This window comes from Spinacia oleracea, chromosome 1 (genome assembly GCF_020520425.1).
Source record: "Spinacia oleracea cultivar Varoflay chromosome 1, BTI_SOV_V1, whole genome shotgun sequence".
NCBI classification, from domain to species: Eukaryota; Viridiplantae; Streptophyta; class Magnoliopsida; order Caryophyllales; family Amaranthaceae; genus Spinacia; species Spinacia oleracea.
The window spans coordinates 87,725,000-87,747,192 of record NC_079487.1 but is presented as its reverse complement, the minus strand read 5'-3'; the positions used below and the strand labels follow the sequence as shown (position 1 = coordinate 87,747,192).

Here is a 22,193-nt window from a genome sequence, read left to right as displayed (position 1 = left end):
GCGATCTGACTTCGTTCGATCCTGAACCTGAACGGACCTTTCGTAGACGGCGTAGATTCGTTGAACAGTTGAGGGACTATTCTGACTCTGAATCCGACTATCTGATTAGCAATCTATTCCATACAGATTCAGAGATGGGTGACCAAGCACCACCACCGCTACCCCCACCTGTGCCAAGGCTTACAGACTATTCTAAACCAAGTCTGTCTATGCTTCCCAAGGCAATCATGCCTTCTATTGCGGTCGAGAATTTCAAGATCGAACCCCAGCTGATAAACATGATCGAGAGACACCAATTCGGTGGGGGAAAAGGGTGAAGATCCTAATCTCTATATTCAGTCTTTCATTCAGTATTGTGCCACCATTAAGCAGAAGAATTTAACACCGGAGCAGACTATGGAGATACTCTTTCCATTTTCATTGAGTGGGAAGGTAAAGCTATGGATTAACAGTCTCAACCGCGCAGCTATGAAAATCACCAATTGGGATTCCTTGGACCTTGCATTCTATGTTAAATATTTCCCACCTGAGAAGACAGCTCGTCTGAGGGGTCAGATATTAGGTATCTCTCAACAAGCAGATGAGAGTTTGTTCGAGGTTTGGGAGAGATTCAAGGACTTGCAAAGAGAGTGCCCGCACCATGGTTTGGATGATTGGTTCCTGATTCAGCAGTTCTATAATGGTCTGGGTAATGAGTCTAGGTGTATTTTGGATTCGGCTGCCAACGGGAGATTTATGCAACTGGAGGTGCCTAGAGATTTAGAGGTGATTGAGGAGATGGCCATCCATAGTGCCCAATATGGGAATCCTAGAGGTTTTGCCGACCGGGGTGTTAAGCATGAGATGAATTCTGTTGAACAGCTTACTGCTCAGCTAACTGCCCTACTTCACAAGCTAGATAATATGAAAAATGCATCTTCCCAATCCACCCAACATGCTAGTGTCGCCGCAATGAGTGCTCAGTTTGCCAATGTCTGTAATAGTTGTGGGATGCAAGGTCATTATGCACCGGAATGTGAGAGATCTATCGAACAATGCAATGCATTCCAGTCTTACAAGCAGAACAATCCGTACTCCAACTCTTACAATGAGGGGTATAAAAATAACCCCCTGCTGTCATATAGGAGTACTAATGTCCAGAATCCCCATCAGATCCAACACCCTCCACCGCCACAACAACCCTACCAACCACCACCGCAGCAGTCATACCAACCGCGGAGTAATTACAACCCGCAGTCTAGTGGACCACCTGGGTTTCTCCACAACCTCAACCCACACAGCCTGATCCCATGCTTGTAGAGATGAGGAATATGATGTTGGAATTGCAGAGGTCTTTGAGCGAAAAGGATGCCAAAATCGATGCCCTCACTGCTCATAACAAGATTATGGATAATCAGTTGGCACAAATGGCTACTACTCTTGCAGAGAGACCCAAAGGTCAACTCCCTTCACAGCCCGTGACCAGAGAGTCTGTAAATGCTGTCACTTTGCGGAGTGGATATGAGTATGATGGGCCGCCTATCACTATTGAAGAAGAGGTTCAAGTATCTGTCAGTGGTGCTGTGCCAAGAGAAAGTGAGAAGGTGGTCAAGGAGAAGGAAGCTAGCACAAGGGTTGAGAAGAAAGTTGAGATACAAGTTCCACCTATCAAACTTCCCTTCCCTAACCGTCAGCTAAAGAACAAGCTAGACAAGCAGTTTGGTAAGTTCTTAGAAGTGGTAAAGAATCTGCAGGTAACGGTCCCTTTCACTGAATTAATTACTCAAGTACCTGCATATGCTAAATATATGAAAGACATCTTGACTAGGAAGAGAGCATTTAGTGAGGTGGAGACTGTTGCATTTACTGAAGAATGTAGTGCCCTACTACATAATAAGTCTCCAACCAAGTTGAAGGACCCCGGGAGTTTCTCTATCCCGTGTAATATTGGCAACCTTTTTATTGACAAAGCCTTATGTGATTTAGGTGCCAGTGTTAGTGTCATGCCCCTGTCTGTCTGCACGAAATTGAACATGGGTGATTTAAAGGTTACCAACATAACTTTGCAAATGGCTGATAGGTCTGTAAAATACCCCCTAGGTGTTCTAGAAGATGTGCCTGTTAGAGTAGGTAAATTTTTTATTCCTGTTGATTTTATTGTGTTGGACATGGAAGAGGACAGGCAGATTCCTATTATTTTAGGTCGACCTTTCCTACACACCGCGGGGGCAATCATAGATGTCAAGAATGGCAAGATGACTTTAAATGTGGGGGATGACAAAGTTACTTTCAATTTAACCCATGTTTCTAAGACTCCTATGGTAGAGGAGTCTTGTTGTGGAGTCAATATTTCTAATGATTATTTCAATAATGAATTGACTCATTCTAACTCTAATAACTCTTGGGAGAAAGCACGTGTTTCAAATGGTTTTGCAGGTGGAGGCGACCGGAATATAAACTCTTTGGCATGGGTTCGAAAGGAAGCACGATTTGATAATGTCGCGACCCAAAAGGCCGAAAGTTCTGTAAACGGTGGGCACCGTATTCATGATCGGGGTCGTGATCTGTCACTTCCCGCACCACATAGCTCATCCAAGGCATTTGAATTGACACCAGATGGCACCATCTTTGGTGCCCCCATTCGATGAGTTATCGTGGCTCTCATCCCCTTCTTTTCGTTGTCTGCGCATAAACTGAGATTGTGCAATGGGGACATTGCATCAATCTAATAGGGGGATAAGTACTTCACTATCCATTTATTGCTTTTCAAAGTGTATTTTTTTTTGCTTTCGTTTGTGTGTTTTAGTATAATTCTCGAACAAGTGTGTGTTTCATTGTAGTTTTTGGTGTTAGAGAGGTGAGAAGAGGGTATTTTACGGTTTGGATGTTTAATGCTGTGCAGGTCTAAGGCTCCAAGTTCGCAAAAGTGGAATTAAAGTTGAAACGGAGCAGTCTGCATTTCGCCCGACCCGGATCGGGCGAGGTGCGCCCGATCGGGCGCGTGTCGATTTTAGAGAAAAGTTGGAAAATCGCCCGAACGGGCGACGGATGCCTGATCGATTCAGAGGGAGAGTAAATCGCCCGATCGGGCGAAATTCCGCCCGATCGGGCGGTTGATGATGACGTCGTTCCAAAGTTAAGGGAAGGATTCTGGGCTGGAAAAGTCGACGAAAAATGAGTTCGCATTTCGCCCGATCCGGATCGGGCGAGGTGCGCCCGATCGGGCGCGCACAGATCCAAGGAAATTGATGAAAAATCGCCCGATCGGGCGAGTCGCTGCCCGATCGGGCGAAATGCGATTTAACGAGTTATTTAGACGGTCCTCTACACTTCCCCGACCTTTTCTTCATCTTCAACCTCCCTTTTCTCTCTCTTCCTCCATTAAACCCCAACATCACAAAACTTTCAACCTTCATATCTCCCTCAAATCTCCACCAAATTCAACAAAATTTACATCAAAATCTTCCTCTCATCATCCTCTACAACCTACACCTAACCAATTTCAATTTCCTCCACTCTCCACCAAATCCCCAAATTTCACCAAAAACTCAAAAATCACCAAAAAAAATTCAGATTTTTAACCATGTCTAGCCGACCAAGGAGGAGTTGCACCACACAACCAAGGAACCAACACGAGGCTTCAACTAGCCGAGCTCGGGAGCCGACACCACCACCTCCGCCGCCCCAATTCGAAGCCGATGAGGACTTCCTGGATGTCATTTTTGCTACGGAGTGGCAACGGGACCGATTCATCCACCTCAAAAAGAGGAAGGTAACCCCTACTCGTTTTATATGTCAAAAATCACTTCATGATATGGGTATTGAGCCTAATGTTAAACGAGTATTTTATGGTGTCGGTATGAAAAATATGTATAGTATGTTGCGTCTCACCTTTAGGCGTTTAACTTTGGAATTTCTGAGTTCGTTGGTTTTGCGTAGAGATGGTTATAGAACTGTGTCGTCGGTTCATTTTCACTTGATGAACCGTAATGTTAGCCTGAGTATAGCTGATTTTGGTCGGATTTTTGGTTTGTCCACCATCCATAGTAGGAAACCTGGTAGTGCCCATAATAATTGTACCATGTGGGGAAAGCTGACTGGTAATGATAATCCCGGTAGTATGCAACACTTGCATGCTTCCAAGATTCAACACCCTGTCCCTATTGTTTTCTACAGGTTCCCGGGGTTCACAATTTTTGGTAGAGAGGAGACCCAAAATGTTAGGAGTACTGAGCTGGAGATTTTGGGTGGCTATGTTTTAGAGGGGGCAGAGAGGTATAGAATGAACCTAGCACATCATATGGCCTCCCAACTTTATTCTATAGCCACTAGCACGCACACCACTCGCATTACCGTTGGTGGGTTGATCACCCACATTGCCATGGCCACAGTTAACTTTGTTGAGGCTAACCAAACCCCGGTTTTGGGTAGCAACTTACTTGATTTGACCTATTTTGCCGGACTTCGCCGCCTACAGGGTGAGCATGGGTTGTTTAGGCCGGGTGCCATGTTTTGGATGTTCGAGGAGAACAAGCTTTTCACCTTGCCTGACCCTCAGGGCCGCACCCGTTTCAGACCCGGTCAGGCTCACTATTTATATGTTGGATTTGAGGGTGAGCCGCAGCCTGACCCGCAGCCCCAGCCTGACCCACAGCCAAATCCCCACCAGTTCGAGCCCGAGCCTCGCACCTACTTTAGGAGGGGACGTCGAGGGGATGAGGGGAGGCCACAGGGTAGGCCTACACTAGAGGAGGAGCAGGGGTCCGTTTATGAGAGGTTAGGGAGGCTTGAGATTGGTTTTCATGAGTTCGCGAGTGATCACCAGAGGACCATGTTCCCTATCTATGATCAGTATGCCAGGCAGGGCTACATTGCTCCGGATGCTCAGCATCCTTCATGGTTTACCTATCCCGCGGAGGGATATGGAGCTCCTGGTTCTATGGGCACCTTCACACCTACCCACTACGGTGGGTATGGAGCGGGCACTAGCGGTTATGGTGGTCGAGGTGGTGATGATGGTGATGATGGTCAAGGCCATCAATGATGCTGAGGAGGATCGAGATAGTTCGATACCCCTTGAGCCAATGAGGACATTGTCTGATTTAGCTTGGGGGGGGGGGGGTGTTTCACTCACTTGTACATTTTAGGTATGTTTTCTTTTTATTTTTGGTTTTACTTATTTTTGTGTGTTTATTACTTTCTAGAGTAGTTTATTGCTTTGACAAAAAAATACAAAAATACGTTCCGATGAATACAATATCATGCTTCCCTGTGCCCCTTGATCGAAAATTGTTTTGATTCTTGGTAGTTGATGATGAGCAATGTAGATGTGTTAGCCATGATTTGATATTCGATTGCTTTGATGCCTTAACATGAGTCAACTCCGACTAACTATTTGTGGACTTGGTGCTTGGCTAGTTGACTTGTTTAGGATTGTGTGATAGCTTCCTGGTGTGTCATTGATTTTGAGTATTGATTTGCAACTATTAGTAGTGTTTTATGACTCATATACATGCACATTGTGGAGGACGAAGGCATTTTTTCTGTTTAGGTAGCCTTCAGATGAATCTAGATACATTTGTTCCCTCCTTTTCTACCCATGTTGTTGCTTGTACCCCTTATTCGGTGACTAGCCACATTACAAGCCTGTAAAAACCCCATTGGTTACTAGTCCCAAGCCCAGCTTGGGGGAGCTAATAGTAGTGAGGCGAGGGAGTTGTAGTGTGCTACATTTTGAGCACAAAGTGAGTATTGAAAAAGGAGCTCGTCTTATCATGTTTGTTGTTGAAAATGAGTTGAAAATGAGAAGAGATGAAAGAACAAAACAAATGTGAAGGTTTCTAAAAAGAAAGAAAAAAGAGAGATTGAAAAAGAAAAGAAAGAGAAAAATCTATTACTCTCATAAAAAGTTCAAAGTATTGTTTCAATCAAGTTTTGCAAATTCATATCCTTATGATTGATTGGTTACAATTGTGAAAAAGGCAAGAAAGTATGGTGTTGGCTATTTGTTGTTTTGTCATGTGTTGAGTGGGAGAGTTATGGTCACTATATTGGTTGATCATGGTTGTATTTAGAATTTATGCTCCCCAAAGCCAAGGCTTTAAAGCTCACATTATACCCAAATTTACCGCACCCTTACCTAAGCCTAACATTACAAGCTTTGAAGACCTTCCGACCTTTGTGCATAGAGTCGTACTTATGTGAAAATAGTTGTTTATCAATTCAAGTTATGACATGACGCATTTCGAGTCGACTACTAGGTTGAGTGTATATTTTTCTAGACACACGAGTGTTGTGAGTTTGGGAGGGCATTGTTCACTTATATGTTGGGAAGAGAGCGAACGGGTACATCTTTTACCCGCCATATAAATGAGTGACGAGTGTGTGAGCACTAGTCTTGAATTCCATTGTGCATTTGTGGTTCGCTTTGAGTGACGATTGTTAAGGTGGATTAGTAGTTAGATGGATTTGATTGGTTGACATTGATGCATGCTCATTGGATTTTGCCTTGAATTATATTATTCATTTTGAAATATGTTGGGGGTGAAGTTGGTCTTGTATTCATCGATGATTTCCTTGCTTAGGGACAAGCAAGGATCTAGCTTGGGGGAGTTTGATATGTGCGTTTTATATAGTGTTTTACCCCCGTCCCTTAGTACCTTTATGTATCAAATGAGCTCTTAGGAGCCATTTTTAGTACTAATATACGTTATTGAGTGTGCCTTGAGTTTCAGGTTTGATTATGAGAAATTGGTCTTTTTAGACCCGTTTCATGGTGATTTAGGCCACTACACGAGCCCGAGGAAGTTCGGGACCTTTATCGTCGACTTTCGGGAGCCTTAGATGCTTATGGTTGATCCCCGAGAGTTAGACTCGGTAATATGAGCGAAGGATATTGAAGATTGCAAATCGCCCTGTGAGCCGAGGGAGAAACGCGACCATCGGGCGGAAGGACGAAGAATTGAAGCCATCCATACGTGCCCGATCGGGCGCAGTTCGCCCGGTCCGGATCGGGCGCCCATCAGAAGGCAGATATAGCCCTTTCGCAAACCGCCCGATCGGGCGGAATTTGGCCCGATCGGGCCGACCGTCGAGCACTTCGCCCGATCGGGCGAAGCGTCGCCCGATCGGGCGACGCCAACCTCTGCAGCTTATTCGCGTGGTTTCTTTTCCGTTTTTAAGCTTTATTTTAGGCAAACTATATAAACTAGCCTTATTTATTTTGAGAACATCTTTTATTCTAGTTTTCAATTACTTAGTTTATTTTTAGTTCTCTTTATTTCTCCAAACACTTAGTTTTAATTTTAATCAAGATTCAAGCTTTATTATTCCATTGTCTTTTAATCCGGTATTATTTCTTGCTTTGATTTACTTTATCGCTCTAATCATGTTTTCAATTATGTTGATTGCGTTGCTATTTATTATCATGAGTGAGTAGTTTAATTTCTAGGGTTAAGGGGATCCATGAATGCATGATTGGGATTATATGTGGACATGATATTTGATTGATTGATTATAATTTCTATAGCTTATTATTATTGCTCGTCAATTCTGTTCGGCCGGACTATTTTGATTTGAGTTTGATTAACCTTATATTATGCGCCGAGAGGTATAAATCTGATGTTTTTGCTCTATGGCTATTAGATAGGAATTATTTCTAGTACATAGCGAGAGCCTGCTAGTTATTTGTCCTAAGGAATTCATAAGATTCGAGAGATGCATGTTTTCCTAGTTATGATTGTTAATTGATTATTATTGTCCGTTGTCCAATCCCGGTCTGCATTTATGGTGAACCGCTGCCCTAGATTCCCTTAACATTGTTATTTTCCGATTTGATTATTTGCTTTAGTTTAATACACAAACCAATCCAACTCTTGTTACCAGTAGTCTAGATTAGTCTTTTAATAGTAGAAAGAACACTGTTTCCCTGTGGATACGATCCCTGCTTCCCTTGCTATATTTTTAGTTGGTGAATGTTAGGTTTATCTTTGATAGGAGTGCGATTTAGCCTGTCAATCATAACATTAACCCTTAATTATATTAATTAACCTTAATTAATTATATTAATTAACCCTTACTTAAATTAATTAAACCCCTACAAAAATTAAGCCCCTAAACTCGTCCACCAACCACCACTGTCATTTTCTTTCTCCTTAGTACAACAACCACCACACTCCTCTCTCTCTCCTCACCTTCTTCAGGCAACGAAAAACCTCTCATCTACGTTTGGCCATTGCCGGCCAACTCCACTTCTGGCGATGAAACTCTCACCGTCGATCCCGACCTTTCTCTCTCCTTCTCCGGTTACTCTCTTATCTCTCCTCTGTCTTCCTCCGCTACAAACGCCTCATCTTCACTCACGCCAAGAAGGTCTAAAATTAAAAACCAAACCCCACTGCCGCCATGCCGCCACTACCAAACCCCACTCCCCCTTCCTCACCGGCATCGTTGCCCTCCACCGCACTTCCCCCACTGCTCCCCAATACCGCCGCCACCAAACCCCACTCCCCTTTCCTCACCGGCGTCGTTTCCCTCCCCCGCACTTCCCCCACCCTCCTCACTGCTCCCCACTGCCGCCGCCACCAAACCCCACTCCCCCTTCCTCACCGGCTTCGTTTCTCTCCCCCGCACTTCCACCCCCTCCGTTATGGTAATTACGACTAGCAGCAATGCTAGAATGAAATCCCCCATTGCTGATTTGGGGATCAATTTTTTTAAATCTGAATTTTGAGGAGAGAGGAAAAACCAAGAAAAAAAATAAGAAGAAGAGAACAGTGTAGTGTGGAGGAGGTTAACGACCAAAAAAGAAAGTGAGTTTTGAGAAGAAAAAGCAAGCAACAATGGGAAAATTAATTGAAAAGTTGAGCATCCATGGAGGACAGGGAAGAAGGAAGGGGCGAGAGAGAAAAAAAATGAAAAAAATTAGAAATCAATAGGGATAGAGAAAAACAAAAACAAAAACAAATTAAAGTTAAAAGCTAACGGATAAGTTAACGGAGTTAACGGAAAATAGTCATTTTGGGCATTTTGTGTATTTATACTAAACCTCGGGGGTATTTGGTGCATTTTGTAAAGATTAGGGGTATTTGGCGCATTAAAGTAAACTCAGGGGCATTTCATGAAAAATCCGAAAAATGAAACACCTGAAGAAGCATCACATAATTGTTGGCGAGAATTTGAATTCATACGTGATAAGAAGAAGATCGTGTTGGAAAACATAAATTCTGGAAACTGAATTCTCTCCTAGGCTACCAGTGTGTGTTCAGTGTTCAGTGTTCAGTGTTCAGATCAGAGAAAGGAGGACTTGGTGATTTCTGATATGCATACGGCTCATGCTCCCGCTTCAGCAGAAACATTAACACCTAGTCTTTTATCAATTTTGAATGTGAATTTGTAAAATTGATTAATCGTGTATTTCATTGCGGTGCAATTTTTACGTGCTTGATCAAATTGTTGATGATCATTTCATTTCAAGGTGTTTGATTTTTTTGTTTAAAGTTTTGAGTCATATTTTGCTCCTAGAATTTGGTATTATGGATTGTATGATTGTTGTTTGACGCAATTCCTCAATGAATTTAATTGTTTTATACGTATTGAAATTGTGCGGTTTATCATACTTGTTGATTGGTGGAATTTTGTTGTTTAAATTAAACTCTTTTATAGTGGTTGATCAAGGAGGAAAATATTTACTTTTTATTGCAAGGAATTCACTTTTTTGTAGTTGTCGACCTATAGGTGATCAAGAAGATTCCTCTGAGAATCCCTGTTGAGTTCTGGGTTTTTATAGTGCTATTGTTTGCACATTACCTCTTTCAGAGTTTTAACAGGTGGATGCTTGGATCTTAGAAATTTATTTAATTTTTCTTGATTTAGGAAACATTATAACTGACATTGTTGGTCTAAAAAAAGGAAAATGATCGTCTTAAATCCACGAGAGATACATCTTTGTCGAGGTTTCTTTAATCATATCTGAAGATTGTTCCTTGGTGATCAGGTTGGTCTCACGAGCTTTTTATTGTTTTTGACAACAAATTACAAAGAGGAAAATACGTACAACCCTTTTCTCGCTTGAACAACAAGATTATGGGATTTCATGACAACTATTCTAGGAACTTTGACAATTTTACAAAAACTAATGTCCATGGTGATTTGCTTGATATCCTTTACAATACCTTTGTAGTCCTTGTTGCCCAACTTCTCATCTTGGAAAGCCTTTACCAGGTTTAACGAATCAGTATGGGTAGTCAAAATTTCAATGCCTGGTGGAATATTCTCCACTGCCTTTAGTATAGCATATGCCTCTGTTTGGTCTGGGTTGAGAGCAAAAATTATACGTTAATTATATATTTATTACTAAAATTCGTGAATTCTATTTAAATATAAATAACTATATGGTAAAATATATTGATAAAATTTATAAATATACGGGGGATTACAATCTACCTCTCTTAAATGAAGTTTCGTCACGAAACTTGACACGAAAATTCACACATTTTTCAAAAGTTTTCAACTTATTCTTACCGGGGAAGTACTTGTGCCACTCATGCGCACTCTTTTGCCAACTTAAAGTCACTTGTGTTACTCTTGAACTCTTTTTTCTTATGCGGAGAATCTATTTACTTGCATCAACATGTATAAGTTGCTAAAAATGAGCATAAAATGCATACAATGGCCATATAAATAGGTAAAAAGCGCGAATTAATGTCACATTCTACCCCCCTTAAAGAAAATGAGTTACGCCCTCGTAACTCATCTCAGGGAATAACTTTGGATATTGTACCTTCAACGAATTCTACCCCGAATACTATATTTTTGCTAAAATCATTTCAGCAAGTGGGGCTTTTGCACTTCTTTCCATACAATGCATCAAAATGTGACATCTTAAGGCTCACATGATAACTATTGTTGCACGAAAATTCAATCAAATCTATATGGTGTTCCCAACTGTCCTTTAAAGTCACTAGTACAGCCTCTCAACATATCTTCCATGATTTAGTTAGTCCACTCAGTTTGACCATCGGTTTCAAGGTGGAAAGCAGTACTCATTTTCAATGTCGTCCCCAAGATTCACTGGACCTTTTTGCCAAAATTTATGACTTTTATGGTCGGTAAGGATCTTACATGTTGCCCCATAAAGGTAATTTCTCCTAATCTTCAAAGCGAATGCATGGGTAGTGTAATCAGTCTTATAAGGTTTCAATCGACACGACACAAGTGCGGAGGTCTATCTCTCTTTTAAAATCTGGAAAGCTTCCTCACATTTCTCACTCCACTCGAATGTTGACTCCTTTTTTTTTATCAAGATTGGTCATTGGTCTTGCTATTTTCGAGAAATCTCTCACAAACCTCCTATAATAGCCAGCTAGACCTAGGAAACTTTCGGATATTAGACACGTTCTTTGGAGTAGTCCACTCACTCACAGCTTGGATCTTAGCAGCGTCTACTTTCTCCAAAAGAAACTCACATTTAGATGACTTTGCACACAATTTATTCTTCCTAAGCGTCTCCAATATAACTCTAAGTGTTCTTCATGCTAGCTCTTTTCATTCTTTGAATAAATCAGGGTATCATCAATAAATACAATAACGAACTTATTTAGGAATTCATAGAAACATCACATCTATAAATATGGCAGGTGCATTGGTTAACCCAAAAGACATTATTGTAAACCCAGAATGACCATAACGAGTCTTAATGAGGTTTTAGGTATATCCTTATCAGCTATCCTCAATTGGTGATACTTCGAACGCAAATCAATTTGTTAGGTTATGATTCATATGACAAAACATAAATCATGCGGAAAAACCATAAAGCCAGGAAAACATATTATTTACACATAATCATTTAGCATAGTTTAGATGCATACACTTTGTTGCGTGCCCTCCCTAGCTGCGCCCGAACCGAACAAGAACAAGTCTTTAGGACTCCAAGTGTCGTCCCTCCGTAGATAGTCCACAGCACGTCCGGATCCGCCTTAAGCTTGACCAACTAGAATCGCCCTTAAGGTACTTAGAATTTTCGGCTATTGTAGGCAATTATGTGACTGAATTTTTGCTCTCAAAAATCACTTTGAATACTTGAATACTCGATGTAAATTATGAGCCCTTAACTCATATTTATAGACCATGGAATAAGTAATCGAATCCTACTAGGATACGAATTAATTAAATTAGAATCCTAGTAGAATTCTTATTTAATTAATTTATCTTTTAGGATTAGGAATTTAATCATTAAACAAATCCTATACTCTTTAGGTTTCGTATGTGAACACAAACTCTACACGAGCATGACCCGCAAGCGTGCAGGCCATGCCCGCACACAACCCACACGGCCGCTCGGCCCACGCGAGCTACAAGCCCACGCGAGCTGCAGCAATGCTCGCAGCCCACTGCTCACAGTTGCGCGCGCTGCCACGGCCTGCTGGGCCTGGCCTTGCGCTGGGCCTGGCGTGGCCTTAGCTGTTCGTGTGGCGCGCTTGGCTTGCTGGGCGATGGCCCGACTTCGTGCTGGGCCTTCGTCTGGCAGGCCTCGTCCGATGCTAATTCGTACGATACGCTTCCGATTAAATTCCCGATTCCGAAATTTATTTCAGATACGAACAATATTAAATATTTTCGATTCCGGAATTAATTTCCGTTTCGAACAAATATTTAATATTTCCGTTTCCGGAATTATTTCCCGATTCCGATAATATCTCCGATTCTGACAATATTTCCGTTTCCGGCAATATTTCCGATTCCGGCAATATTTCCATTTCCGGTAATATTTTCCGATACGTACCATGTTTCCGTTTCCGGCAACATCTACGACTTGGATAATATTTATATTTCCGATACGATCCATATTTCCGTTTCCGGCAATATCATCGTTTCCGGAGTATTCATTTCTTGCCTGTGACGATCTCAGCTCCCACTAAAACCAAGATCCATCGATTCCGAATATCCATAGATGGAGTATTTATTGCCATTAAATACTTGATCCGTTTACGTACTATTTGTGTGACCCTACGGGTTCAGTCAAGAGTAAGCTGTGGATTAATATAATTAATTCCACTTGAACTGAAGCGGCCTCTAGTCAGGCATTCAGCTCACTTGATCTCACTGAATTATTAACTTGTTAATTAATACTGAACCGCATTTATTAGACTTAATATTATATGCATACTTGGACCAAGGGCACTATTTCCTTCAGTCTCCCACTTGTCTTTAGGGACAAGTGTGCATTTACCTAATTCCTTTGTCGCTCGATGCTTGCTCTTGAACATAAGGTAAGAGTTGTCATCCTTATTATGTCCAGAGGTGTTTCTCGGTTTCAGAGTTCAACTGATCAAATAAACAGATAATCATAGCCTATGATTCATCCAAGCACGGCCATGCATTTCACAGTTTCTAGCTCTCCGAGTGGCCTTGTACAACTTTTTAGCATTTCATCCCGATTTATGGGAGGACAATCCCAATCTTGCGATCTTGAGATTAGACTTCGTTTGATAGGTGATTACCTGAGCGTTGCCTTTATAGCCTCCTTTTACGGTGCGACGGTTGGTCAACGTCAAAGCAACCAGTTCTCAAACAAGTAATCTCAAATCACTCAGGTATTGAGGATTTAGTGTCTAATAATTTTAATGAAATTTACTTATGACAGATTTTCATCTCTTACAGTAAAGTTTCATAGGTCTGTCCGATACTAGTCTTCCCAAAGTAAGTATCTATGCAAATGATTGTGACATTGCCATTTCCACATAGTTCAAGAAACAGAACTACTAGTCATCTTGCATTCTAGTCGTCTAACGTTTTCTATGCATCCAATTTTATAGAAAACTCCGACCAGGGACCATTTTCAACCTTTGACATTCAAGTTCACTTGATAGACATTTCTTAGTCACCGGACTGGTCCTGACAGTCTATCTTGAATATATCGTCAAATTTGAAGGGACCCATCATTTAATACTAAACCAAGATTAAATGGAATATGAAAATACACATTTCATATATGATAAATGTTTAACCCCAATGTTTTACAACCATGGGCCTCGAACCCATCTTTAAACCGTTCATGGAATTCAAAGCTATGCTTGATTTCCAGTGCTACAATGTGAGTGTTGCCTCTCACTTGTTGCATAGGTTTAGTTATCATGCTTTGCCAATCTTAATATCCTTTTCATCGAATGTTCTTTGAGATAGGATGATAAGATCTTTTTAGTTTGTTTATTGTGTGATCTAGTCTTTCTTACTTCAATAGTGGTTATACGCATTTTACAATGAAGAACCATTAAGTCAACAGACATGTGATCTACCCAAGTGCAGTGAAGAACTCTTTAACATAAACAACCCTGTTTTATTGCTTCTTAGGCAATAAGTACTTTTACTTCAACTGTATAGGTTGCTAGCGATGCTTTGTTTGGATTTACCTATCCAAGCAGTTCATAGATATGTGGAAGACTTTCCATCTGTATCTTAGAACATAGAAATTAATATTTAATTTCCCACACAACAACTCATGGTCTCTAACCCATGTTGCCATTTCGAAACACGATGCTCTTTAGCTCGTCCTTGTCAATGGTTAACTCCAAAGGAATCTTGCTTGATCCTTTGCCAGTGTTTACGCGTGTAGCATCAATATTTAGCATATCTTTATTTTTTTGAATCAAGAACTATTCTATGTACCTTTTCAAGTACCATAAGTTTTTCTTGATCTCAATCTAGTTGATCTTCACTTAGATCAATAGAGACTGGTATATGTTCGTCATGCCTAAAGCCATACGATACGTTTTTGGCGATCCTCATATTATATCATACATGATAAATTCTTTTGCAGAATAATTCCCAATTGAATTTTATTCATGTAACTTTAGCTCATCTAGTTTCAGTAGATACTAATTCCAGCTAAATTCTTTGACATATAATATAGGTTAAGAATCTCATTTAGACTCTTTGATGTTTAACTTAGTAAATACTTATACATAGTTCAAACATCCTTTACTTAGATTTATTCATATGGGTCGAATATCTCCAATGGAGTCTTTCGTGTTTGATTTAGTAAATGCCATTATTTAATCTAAAACAATATCATAAGATCTTTGTAAATAGATCTTAATACCAAGTATGTACTAAGTTTCGCCTTGGTCCATCATTGATGAATAGTTTCAAACCTAACCTTTTAGCATTTGAATGTTATTTCACAATAGAGAGATATGTGTGTGATACACATAGGACCAATTAAGTTTTATGTACTCCCACTAAACTTCTTATACATCTATAAGAATCATGTACATTTTATGAAACTAAAATACTTATTAGCTTCACTAAAATACAATTCCAATTCCCAATTGCTTGCTTAAATCTGTACTTAGATTTCATAAGCTAGCTTTTCTTTTCAAGCATTTATTTGGATCCACAAATCCTATGACATGCCATGTACATAGTTTCTTCCAACATTTGACTGAGGAAGATGTTTTGTCATCCAATTGCCATATGTACCAATATGCAATCATTGCTTGAATTATAGACTTGAGCATTACGATTATGCATGAGGTTTCAACACAATCCATGCCATGAATTTGCTTGTAACCTTTAGCAACTAATCTAGCTTTGTTTGTGATTACAATTTCATGTTTGATGGTTTTTATCCTTAAAACCAATTTGCAACCAATAGGTGTGAAACTATTCTTGCAAATTAACAAAATTTCAATTTTGTCAACAAAACATTGAGTATGTTTTATGGTCTCTAACCATTTAAAACATTTGAGTCTATATATGGCCTCTAACCATTTTAGGGAATCTGGGTTTCGTCATAGCTTTCTTACAGGTCACAAACTCATTAATCTACATGATAATAGTTTGACTGCAAGTTGTAGGTTTCTTCACTATCTAATAGAAGAATCGCATAGCTTCAGTGACCTGAACTCCATGTTTCTTCACTATCTAATAGAAGAATTTCATAGTTTCAGTGACTTGAACTCTATGCCTACTTGGGTATAGAACATCAAACAATAGAATATCAATAGCCACTTGAAAGTCCTTTGAATATTCTGTTCTCCTTGAAGTACTTGTAAAGTCTTCTAAGAGATGTCTATTCTTTAAAGCCACTTCTAAAGTCCTTAAAGAATACGTGTTCGGATTTTCTGAAGAACTTCGAAAAGCCTCCGGAATGTCCGTTCATGTTTGTTGTTCGCCTCGAAGACCTTTCGAGGTCTATTTTCTCCCACTTGTCATTTTGGAAACGAATCTCCAAAAGGACATTATTTCGAGAAAACAAACATTATGTTTTCAAAAATTCGTGGTAGAAACAATACCCTTGTGTCTCATTTGAATAAATCACAATGAAACATACATCTAGACTTGGGCCTTAGTTTGTTGAATAACAAACACTAAGCCCCCACTGAATTTAGCAACTCTTTAGATATATTTATGAAAAAATATTCTGAAATTACTTTTCAATAGCTTTGACGAATTTGGTTTAGTTTGGTGGTAGTTGAGCATTTTGTTTTAGAAATTATAAGAAAAGTCTTTATGATTCATCATTGATCGAATCAAGTACTAATTGAGTTTGATCATTCCAACTTAGATATGCCATATCTTATGGAGCTAGATCGTGAAATTACATCACACAATCATTGATGATCATTCTTGACTTAAGCAATCAACATGATCTAACCTAGACCTTTATGATTTCTGCCAAGTGGATTTTATACTTCTGAATCTTTGAACTAGCCAAACAGATTCAAACTTATATCACATTGAGTAAATAAACCAATATGCACTCAAAACCATGTGAAATAATAAAGTCATAAAATCTTTCTTTAGCTTTGAACTCTATTGTCTAGGCGTTCCAACAATAGTTCATATCTTTTGTTACTTTCAACAAGTAAGACTAGCTTGTCTTGAATTGATCTAGAAATCAATCAACTTTCAAAAGTCCATCAAAATAGAGCTTATGAATGTTAATTTGTTGATATGGTCTAAGCAACAATGCCAAAGATTAGTGGAACTCAAATCAAGGGTTTGATTTGAACCTAGTAAAGTTTTTATTGTTAAAGAGTTGTTTGTTTTAATCAAGCATATTGACTCAATCCGTAATTAACTATTTCATTCAAATAAACAAACAAACATTGTTTTTGTTTTTCTTGAATGTGAGTCTTTCTGTGTTTGAAAACAGAAATTTAGGTATGCTGATTATGGAACAAAATAGTCATTAAGTTCCAGCCTTGAAAGGACTTAAAACAAACTAGATGACCCTACAACTAATGTAGCATTGCCATGCTTCATTTCCCACTTGTAGGCCATTAGTGTAGCCTAGCTTCCATTATTTGAGTTATTACCGAAGTAAGAACCTCAAGCGGTATATGATACCAAGGAAGTTCGATTGCTAGGTTACTTCTCTTTAAACATAAACTTATAGGTAGAAACGGAATCGTAAATTCCTTTCATTTGTTCCTTGTTTTCCTATTTCTTGTACCCTTTCTTATAGTCTTAAGAATTGAATTCTTTAGTGTTGACTTTTATATATTGTTTAGACATGTCCAATGTCACTCCAACAAAGTTCTTACCATTTAATTTATGTTGAATATTCTGTTTCAACTAGATGATCTTACCAGAAGCTTCTAAAGTTCTCTAAGCATCGATCTATTCGAATGTCTAGGGACTAGACTCATTCGAGAATTAAATGGACAAAGATATTAGGTTGTTAACCATTGGTAAGGCTGAGCGTTTAAACTCAATGCTTTATGATCTCAAAACTACATTGTATTTTGAATTCACAAGCACCAATCGGTTCGCCATTCGACTTTGATACTCGAAAACAACCATAAAAGTCGATATAAGAAATGTACATTTGAAATTGCTCACTTTCTCTCATTTCCGTGAATCGTTCTTGGATTCACTACCAATCGAGGAAATTTACTGTTACCTTTCTAAAAGGATTTATTGCAGTGCAAGATATTAAATTATAAACAATAATTAAAACATACATTGAAGCATGCAAAGTCTAAACATTTATCATGAGTAATAACTTGAAAATTAAAGCAATCATGCAATTTGAACAAGTTATTGGCATTTTATTCGAATTTATTGTTCCGGCAGGTGTGAATAAAATGATTCCAAGACCCTAAAATCATTGAAGAATTAAGCACATTATGTATTTTGACTCAATTCTAAAATATTTTAGGTAAGCAAAAGCCTTTTGCTAATAGTCTAGACTACTCTTGGTTGATAGGTACGTCTAAGAACTTATTAGGTAAACCTATCGATTTTGCCACGACATAAAAGGACTCCTTACTTATATCGTTGAGTTTCACCAAAACTAACATGTACTCACAATTATTTGTGTACCTTACCCCTTTAGTATCGATAAGTAACACCTCGCTATGGCGGAAAACTATTACCCAGATCGATGAAAAAAGGATATCCAAGTAAGTGTTATTTTGGCATGGCACCTTTTAACTCAATTTTTAAGTTTTGAACTTAAGGCTCTTACTATGTTGGTTAGATTTTAAGTGAACTAAAATCCTTAATCATGCAACATAATCAAGCTTCGATCTCATGCATATTTAAGACATATTTAAAGCAATAAATAACTTAAAACATGCATAAGATAAATGTGATCTAGTATGGCCCGACTTCATCTTGAAGCTTCAACTTCAAAGTCCGTCTTGAAAATCTCCGTGGGAGGCGCCATTTTCTTCAAGCAGGATAAGCTATAATTAAACTAATTACAACTATTTGATGGTACGCAGACCATATTTGAATTGAAAAATAAATTTGGTACTTTAGACCAATTACATTCAAATTAATGGTACGCATACCATATTTTCTATCCTATTTGGGCCATACTAGTCACTTCATAACCTGCAAAACAGTACATATACAATATATACCATTCACCCATTCATTATCATGAATGGCCCACATAGCTGGTTAGTAAAACACGTTGTATGCATCACATAAATATTTGCAGCAATTAATCAAGGGCACCAATAATCTACCAATTATTCAGTCCTTATTAATTCTAATCAAGTTGTTTAACCTTAAAGGATTTGTAGACCTAATCAAGAGTTTATGACTAAAAAGGGCTCCCACTTAAACCAATAAATTCATATGCTTTACTAATTTTAGACATAAAAATATATTTCTAGTCTAACCGGAAACATACAAATTTAATTAAAATTTAAAGCTCATATAAATTCATAATTGAATCCACTTATTTAATTTATTTTCAGTCGAATTTAAATTAATTCAAGGTTTTTAATTTTAGTAAAATAATTAGTATAAAAAAATTTATAATAATTATAATATTCAAAATTAAAAATCCAAGCAAACAATTTAAATTATTAATTTTAAAATTAATTAAAATTACATGAACTGAAAATCTCAAATTCAAATTTAAAACTCGACAATCGTAACATGACGAGCACTTGGGCTTGCGCCCAAGCCCCGTCGAGTGCACGACTTATCGCTGGCCCATGGCACATCGCAGCAGCAGCCACCCGCAAACGCAGCAAGCCAAGCCACGCTTGCGCGCAGCCTGCCTGCCCACATGCATCGCAGCAGCTACGATGGTAGCGCTCGCTCGCTCGCGCAAGCAAGCCTTCGAGGCCACGCGTGTTGGTGCGCGGAGCAGCGATCGCTGGGCGACCAGCTCTCGCCCTTGCGCGCGCGCGCGCCTCTCCTCGTGCCACGCCATCGCCCTTCGCCCATCGCCCACATGCGCACAGCACTCGACACAAGGCAGGGCTACTGCCTTGTGCTCGCGCGCCACTCGCCTTGCTCGCTGCATTCGTACCGCATGGGCGACGAGCTCCCTTGCTCGTCGTCGCATGCCCGCACTATACAACACCCCTTAAGGGTAACACGTAGCGTCCATTGCTTTGTGCGTGCAAGTTTTATGAGCGAATTTCATAAAAAGTAAAACTTTTATTACAAAATTAATGACAAATTAATAAATCATATTAATTTCATAATTTTAGGGCGAAAAAATCGAAAATTTATTAATTAATTAATTTCCGATTAACATGGATTCAAATCTAGGTCATAAAAATTAAAAATTTAACATAAATTAACAATTTTTATGGTGGATTTTAATCATGGATACCTAATTAAATTATTAATTAATTATGAAAATCTAATTAATTCTAAATTATTCGAATTTCAACAAATTAATCATAATTACAAATTAGGTTGTATAATTAACAAGGCTAGGCATTCAAACTTGTTAAACATATACAGTAGGTCAATCAAAGATTCAAGATTTATCAACAAGAATCGCAAATATTTAATTTAACATCTTAAATTTACAAACTTTTGCGTTCGAAAAACTAAAACCTCCGAAAAGTCATAGTTAGGCTTCGAATTTGGGAATTCTGGGTTCGGCCAAAAAATTTCTCATTTTTGTCAAAATTTTTAGAATGCCTTTTACATGCGGAATTGACACAAAAATCACTCGATTTGGATGAGTAACGAAGAAACTGCCGAAAAACTGCGTACATATAATTAAATAAACGCAATTTGCAATTAATTAACAATTACGAAAATTAATCACCCCTTTTAATTCTTTGCAAATTTTTAAAATTTAACCATGTTTATGCAATTTAGATTATGAAAATAATAAGAGGCTCGTGATACCACTGTTAGGTTATGATTCATATGACAAAACATAAATCATGGGGAAAAACCATAAAGCCAGGAAAACATATTATTTACACATAATCATTTAGCATAGTTTAGATGCATACACTTTGTTGCGTGCCCTCCCTAGTTGCGCCCGAACCGAACAAGAACAAGTCTTTAAGACTCCAAGTGTCGTCCCTCCGTAGATAGTCCACAACACGTCCGGATCCGCCTTAAGCTTGACCAACTAGAATCGCCCTTAAGGTACTTAGAATTTTCGGCTATTGTAGGCAATTATGTGACTGATTTTTGCTCTCAAAAAGTCACTTTGAATACTTGAATACTCGATGTAAATTATGAGCCCTTAACTCATATTTATAGACCATGGAATAAGTAATCGAATCCTACTAGGATGCGAATTAATTAAATTAGAATCCTAGTAGAATTCTTATTTAATTAATTTATCTTTTAGGATTAGGAATTTAATCATTAAACAAATCCTATACTCTTTAGGTTTCGTATGTGAACACAAACTCTACATGAGCATGACGCGCAAGCATGCAGGCCATGCCCGCGCACAACCCACACGGCCGCTCGGCCCACGCGAGCTACAAGCCCACGCGAGCTGCAGCAATGCTCGCAGCCCACTGCTCACAGCTGCGCGCGCTGCCACGGCCTGCTGGGCCTGGCCTTGCGCTGGGCCTGGCGTGGCCTTGGCTGTTCGTGTGGTGCGCTTGGCTTGCTGGGCGATGGCCCGGCTTCGTGCTGGGCCTTCGTCTGGCAGGCCTCGTCCGATGCTAATTCGTACGATACGCTTCCGATTAAATTCCCGATTCCGGAATTTATTTCCGATACGAACAACATTTAATATTTTCGATTCCGGAATTAATTTCCGTTTCGAACAAATATTTAATATTTCCGTTTCCGGAATTATTTTCCGATTCCGATAATATTTCCAATTATGACAATATTTCTGTTTCCGGCAATATTTCCGATTCCGGCAATATTTCCATTTCCGATAATATTTTCCGATACGTACCATGTTTCCGTTTCCGGCAACATCTACGACTTGGATAATATTTATATTTCCGATACGATCCATATTTCCGTTTCCGGCAATATCATCGTTTCCGGAGTATTCATTTCTTGCCTGTGACGATCTCAGCTCCCACTAAAACCAAGATCCGTCGATTCCGAATATCCATAGATGGAGTATTTAATGCCATTAAATACTTGATCCGTTTACGTACTATTTGTGTGACCCTGCGGGTTCAGTCAAGAGTAAGCTGTGGATTAATATAATTAATTCCACTTGAACTAAAGCGGCCTCTAGTCAGGCATTCAGCTCACTTGATCTCACTGAATTATTAACTTGTTAATTAATACTGAACCACATTTATTAGACTTAATATTATATGCATACTTGGACCAAAGGCACTATTTCCTTCACAATTTCCAGGAACACACTTGCCCCATTCAATTTATCAAATAGGACATCCATCCTAGGAAAAGGATACTTTATCTTGATGGTTACATTGTTTAGCTCCCTAAAATCAATGCACAATCCCATACTCCCCTCTTTTTTCTTAACAAACAACACCGAAGCTCCCCAC

General features: G+C 39.1%; 1 non-coding gene across 1 annotated transcript; it reads right to left on the bottom strand.

Moving 5' to 3' along the window:
* Positions 1-540: 540 nt before the first annotated feature.
* Positions 541-647, bottom strand: LOC130466514 (small nucleolar RNA R71). The gene has a single exon (XR_008926737.1). It is a non-coding gene; the product is annotated as a small nucleolar RNA R71 (small nucleolar RNA).
* Between the last annotated feature and the right edge of the window lie 21,546 nt (positions 648-22,193).